Source organism: Magallana gigas, chromosome 9 (genome assembly GCF_963853765.1).
Source record: "Magallana gigas chromosome 9, xbMagGiga1.1, whole genome shotgun sequence".
NCBI lineage: Eukaryota > Metazoa > Mollusca > Bivalvia > Ostreida > Ostreidae > Magallana > Magallana gigas.
Window position 1 is genome coordinate 32420007 of NC_088861.1, and position 6741 is coordinate 32426747.

Below are 6741 nucleotides of genomic sequence, written 5' to 3' on the forward strand. Positions count from 1 at the left end.
GAGAGTAAATAAAGGGGAGAGAGCAAGGGAAGGTTTGGGGCATTGTTCACATATGGATATAAAACTTAAACAATAATCATGTGATAGATCCCTGTTCTACAGGGATACTTAAGGGAGGAAAAAAGGATAAAACACATCACAGTTCAAAACAAGATTGAGATGAGACACAATAAAGAGACAATTTAACTATATATAATACAGTGCTATAGATTATCACATATTTTTTGCCAATGGCTTTCATACTCCTTATATCTACAATTTTTCATTAGCATATATTTTTCAGTCAAGAGCCTTTCTATTACAACATTTTTTAATCCATGTATATTTGGAATTGTATTACTTTTGTATTTACAAGAAAAAATATATTGCTTCACAATAAGAACCAACAAGTTAAAAAATCTATGAATATCTCTATTTTTATATTTTCCAAAGAGAACTGATTGTTTATCAAATGTTAGTAACAGAGCAAACTGTCGCAAGATCCAGTCTTCAACAGCAGACCATAATTCTTTTACAATAGTACATTCATAGAAAAAATGCCCAATACTCTCTTCATCTCTTTTACAGAAAGTACATACAGGAGACTCTGCTTTTTTTATTTTGAAAAGATATTTATTTGTCGGAACAATCCTATGAAGAATTTGGAACTGTAACCAATGTAGTTTTGATTCTTGTGTAGATTTCTCGTGTTTTAATGACATTGATTTAAAAAAAAAACCTGAAACGTGTTGAAGCAATCCTTCAGTTCAGTAAAATATTGTTTGGCTCGCGAATATGTCTGGTTTTCCCCCATAATATACATGTTACAATGTAAAGCTAATGCCAAACTACAGATTCTGGAGAGTTTTAAAAGTAGAAAAATGTCCAACTTTAAGACAATATATTTGCAATATAATGGAGAGTCCAAAGACAGATTTTTGATATATTGTAAAGATAAATGTCCTTTTATAACTAAAACAGATTTAGTGAATTTAAAGTGCCATTTTCTGACTTTTAAGCATTTAAAAAATGTATATTTTCACAGTTTTACAAAAAATTGGAAACATGCCAGATTTGTGACCTATCTGCACTTAACAGAAATAATATAGGGGAATTCTCACAAAATGAATTACACATGTGTACCTTGTAAGTGTTAACTCTAAATGACTTTTTGAATTCATATTTAAACTAAACTCAGAATTCTTAACAATGATTTGGTGAATTATACAAAATTTTATTCTTAAAAGGGTCAAAATTCTATTTTTAGTAACAGTGCTGCAGAACCAAGTTTTGACTGACCTTATCAAGAACTTTTTTATGGCAAATTAATTCATATAGATGCACAATGTTACACACAAAATATGAAGTTGATCAGAGAACCTTGCTCCCACCACCTTTTGCATGGTTTTCTCGTAGACATGCTCTTAACATTACCGGATGTTAGAATATAAATATAATACAAAATGAAGTCGCTTCTAGTAAATTTAAGTATCAACAAGACAGTCTCATCTGTAGTATATTTTAGGGTATATTATTGAATTTAATGAAGTCTGTTGCTCAAATCTCATCATACGTAAAAAGTAGCGCGTTTTAACAAGTTTAATTTAAAGGGCGTTGTCATGGACGCCGATTCAGATGTCGCATCAGTATTTCACAGTAGGTTCACGTCAAAACAGGTCTGAAGAAAAAGTATTTCCGAATTTTTCTTCGAATTTGGGCCGTTTCCGCCTGCGACAAGGGCTAACCTTTTTTGTTTTAAAAAACATGTGTAAGTTATCTGACCATCCAACTTTTGTAATAATGAAAGATTATTTGATTTTTTATGCGTGTTGTTTTTTTTGAGGAAAAATGGATGAAAAGTTTTTGACTTGTGGTCTTGTGCTTTTCAAGCACACGTATAACTTCGACGTAACAAACTCTCACGCATTGATGGATACACATGTGTTTTTGCTACTAAATCGTAAAAAGGGTTTTGTTTAAAAAGATATCAAGAGGATTTTCCCTGACGTTTGTTTTGAATTTATGACTTGTATCTAGATATGCGCATTTATGGTAGGGATATATAGTAAACTTCAAGCGCCGATCGAGGGGGGGGGGGGTTCCGAACCACCCTTTAAAGTTTAAATTTCTTTAAATTACCTTATAAGATTATCAACAATATGCCTCGGACCCCCCTTGGCCATCTTCGCTAGCCAAGTGTCCGATTCGTTTATTTTTTCATCTCATTTCTGAGAAAAACGAATCGGACACTTGGCTAGCGAAGATGCCCTTTGGCAAAATTTAAAAAAACCCAACACAATTAACACTTTTAATAAGATATATAAAGCAATTTTAATAGTGTCCTCTGGCAAATAAATATTTCCGTCCGGATAGTACTAGCAATAATAATAGTTTATATAAAGAAACATTTGGTCTGGCGGGCGAGAATTTTGGAGACTTAACCGTTTAAAAACACTCGAAACCTATTCACATCACAAAATTATTCCAATTATTGCTTAAAACTAGATACACAATCCAATGCATATAACACCCATTTTTTTCTTTAAAATTCTAATTGGAAAGAAATCATCATCATGAACGTGATATATTTTGGAGCACCCATATCCGATATATAATAATAATATTCATTAAATGAAATTTATTGCAATTTTAATCCTGATAGAAGAAATGTATCTACATGCAAGATAACTTGAAGATATTAAGTTTCCCAACTGCATAGTTATGAGTTCTCCCGAGTATGACTTCTCCAAGGTACGACCTCCCTAGCATCCGCCAGTAGGTGGCAGTATTTCGGAAATGCGAAAACGAAACTGGAAGTAGGGTTAGAAATCTGACGAAAAAATAGGTATCATATAATGTCCATCAACATTTTAAACATAAAGACATCTTATCGATTAATTCAGATAAAACAAAATATATATAATAAGGGAAATAATAATATTGCAAGAAAAAAATGATTATGCTGTACAATGTAAATTTGTTCTCTTGATTAGATTAATGGTTTACAAAATAGAATCATTATTGTATTTTTTGGGGAAAACTTTGTTCATCAAACTGATTTACTTAAGATTCCGGAATTAGAGCCTTTTTTTTTTTTAATTTTTTTTTTTTTTTTTACAAAAGTATGTTTGCAGAATTATTAACTCAATACTCAATACCTTTATCCTTTATCCCTGATTAAGGTACCATGCAGTTTTATTCAGGCACCCTCCAATTACAATTGACAATATAAATCTAATATAAGATACGTTTGCGAGTGTTGGGTAGTACTACAGTATAATTGCCCTACATGTTTACTACCGGGTTAACCATAACTTCAAGATAAAAACTTCAATCATAAACTTAAATATTGACACTTGCAAATGTGTCCATTATATAACACTGTTTGTGCAATCCGCTGTTATTTCTGCATAACATCATTATGGGTCACGCGATCAAAGTAGCGCATGAATTATTTAGGTAACTACTTTTTCTATGTGCTCAAACTAACCGATTTGTGCTGAAACACACCTATTAATATTATATAGATATTGTAAGGAAAACAAAGTTTAGGTATAAAAAATAAACGTATCTGTATTTTGTTATCCGAAGTTTTATTCATTCATTTCAAAAAATAAAATTAACATTAATTGCAGGGGATAGATGATTCAGGGAGGAAAGGCTTGTAAACAGAATAATGTTTATGGATCGACATTGAAACGAGCTGTTCTTGAAAATTACAATCGGAGTTAATCGCAAACGCAATATCACAGACCTCTCGTGTCTAATCCATTCACGGATCACGGTCAAATTTAACTCCTTGTCCTTCTCTGTCCGTTTTGTTCTGTAAAAGAACTTAGAAGTTAAAAAACTTTCCTAAATAATGTCGCAGGAAAATCATAATGCTTTTGAATTTGATTCTGCGATAGAGTTTCCCCTAAAAATGCCTTAGTAGACTCTAACTCAACTTTCGATCGTTTTGTTTTCAAATGTCCAACCGCTTTGCGACTTCAACAGAAGTGGTACTATTCCGCCAAGCTTAAATAGTTTTTGTCGATTAAACATGTGAATTTTTTTTCTGTTTCACTTCATTATAATAAAAAATTGATTTCATGTCAAAAGTAGTGTCCTATTTTTTATCATGATAATCAAATACTTGCAACATTGTTGTTCTATTTTTTGTTACGTAATCTTAATCGAAGCGGCTTTCTAAGTCATCACAAAAAGGTAAGTATGGAGCATTGTTATTGTCATCATTTGCAACAATTTGCAATATTAGTAAATAGAAGAAATAAGGTATCATTTTTGGATGTATATCGGGATATAACTACGGGTTGGTAGTGATTAAATCTTCCATAAAGCCCTTCAGGCTTTATGGGATTTGATCACGTGACCAACCCGTAGTTATATCCCGATATACATCGAGAAATGATACCTTATTTTAAAATAGTGAAACTTGTATTGGCATTCTTTTGTGCCCAAACATGAAATCTAAACGCATGTATTTCCAACAACATGAAAACAATCTTGCAAAATAACCGCATTAAAGAACTCTTAGAACACATCACATATTGTTTGTTTGCGTCTGGAAAGAATTAAATGGAATGTTGAAAATAGAAACATAAGAACATATTTTTTGGGAAAATCAAAACTAGCGATATTACAAACTAGAACAAAGTTTTACGGATTTTGAAAGCTTGCATTTTTACATTATTAAGCATTTATCTTAAGTAAATATGTTATTTGTTTAAAGCCTTATTTAATTGATTAAACCTATAATTTTTTTTCTATGTGAAATACTTAAAATTACTGTTAATGTTCAAAGTGGTGTAAGTGATTGCTTATTAATCAATTCGAACACTCATAATTTGTAACAATCACTTGATTATGGATAATGACTAATAACTATAAAGAAAATTAAGTATAATCAAAAACTCTTCATTAATACGCTTGTTATTCTACTTTAACACATTGGATGGATGTGTTCACAACTATATCAAGTTCTCTCTTCGAGCAAACCTGATAATGTTTAGATAGCCATCTCCGTGTCAATCTTACAAAATTAAAGACTTAACTACAAATGATTTGCAACTGTTATTATTTTTAGGTTAACTATAATCAAATACATAAAATATTATTAACATCGGCTTATGTGAACGCAACAAGAGGCACATGAGGCACATCGCTCACCTGAATAAGTGTTAAGTGTAATATTATTTTTTTAATTTTCAAAATGTTTTCGATATATTTTTAAGTAAAAATTCCGATGTAGTTCTGTTCTCAAAATCGATACCAAAGGAGGAAGACACAATTCAACCGACATCAAACGTTCCACTACTCTGCGTGGTTGCATGACAATCATCCAAACACACTACACTTTTTACTGACGTACGGGATTCCGGCACAATTAACCCAACCGTTCTCTTACTGGTCTCAAAGCATTTCCACTATCCTTTTTGGACATTCATTGCTTTTTTTTTTATCTCAAAAAGATGACACGTAATGGCATGTTAGAATAATAAACAAAGTTAATACATGTATACCGATAACAAATACAGGCACCTGACGTTAGAACTATTGATTTTTACAATAAGATTCAAAGTACTCTAACAATTAAAAAGTTCGTCACGACCCCCATTTTGATTTTTTAGACCGACTTATCTGACACGATTCTCTTGCAGCGATTCATGCAAAGTTAAAAGGTAAAAATAAATCCGTTCGCCACTTTCTAATTTTTTGTGTAAACTCGTGCATCACCTAATGAATTACGATGCAACCGTTCCGTTCATTAAAAACCATACTCCAAAAATCAGAGACAAAAATAACAGAAATTGGCAACTCCGCAATTAGCGTGATAATGTTATGGGACCAACCTTACTTTGAGAACTACAAGTATGTCTAATAGAGAAGATCATGTCGGGAGACAAATCATCGGAATGCAGTGTAAACAATGCCGAAATAAGACTTATTTAATACAGATACCTAAGATTAAGAAGAGTGTCAGTTAGGATATGATCAGGATAATACAGACATGAATATTTTGTTTAATCAGCGAGTGTTATAAGGTAAGCAGATCGACATTTATATGGCTTTACCAGCCTTTCCTCTGTCAGTGTGTACAAAAAAGGCAAAAGTGTAACACTACCCCGGATATTATGAAAGATGACTTTGGTAAATATCAACGGTATATGACCTAAACTACTTGAAAAGTGTTGTTAGAATCTTGTGCTTCGTTGTTTTAAATGAAAAATACGTAGTATTGACAATGAAATTATAGAAGTTGAGAGGGTTTCCGATAAATATTTACAATATGTATTTTATGCGATTAACAATATGATTTTAGCAGTAATACTAATAAACATGAACTAATTGCCGATCGAATTATTGAAGCAAACATACAAATGAACTTTGGGGTAGTGTTACACTTTTTGATTTTTTGTTAAGGTAAAAAATTGATCTATTTTTAACTGTCACGTAATACCATGGCACGGCAGCTTTAAAGATCGAGTCGATTCCGAAGTAGAAAAATAATATCTTGGTGAACACATTCCCTTGGTATTAATTGTCCGCACGGTTTTCTAAAAAAAAAAAAAGCCCAGTTTTTTAATTGATCATTATTTTGACGGTCATTAAACTCGGAGTTGCCTTCACCTAACCGCGTAATCTGATTATCGCAGTGAAAAGAGAAAAAGTAGATTGCGAACATATATATCTTCCTGTTAAATTAAAATATAGTTCAAGCTTTGTTGGAATCAGAGAAATGATCTACTTCCTGAAACTTAA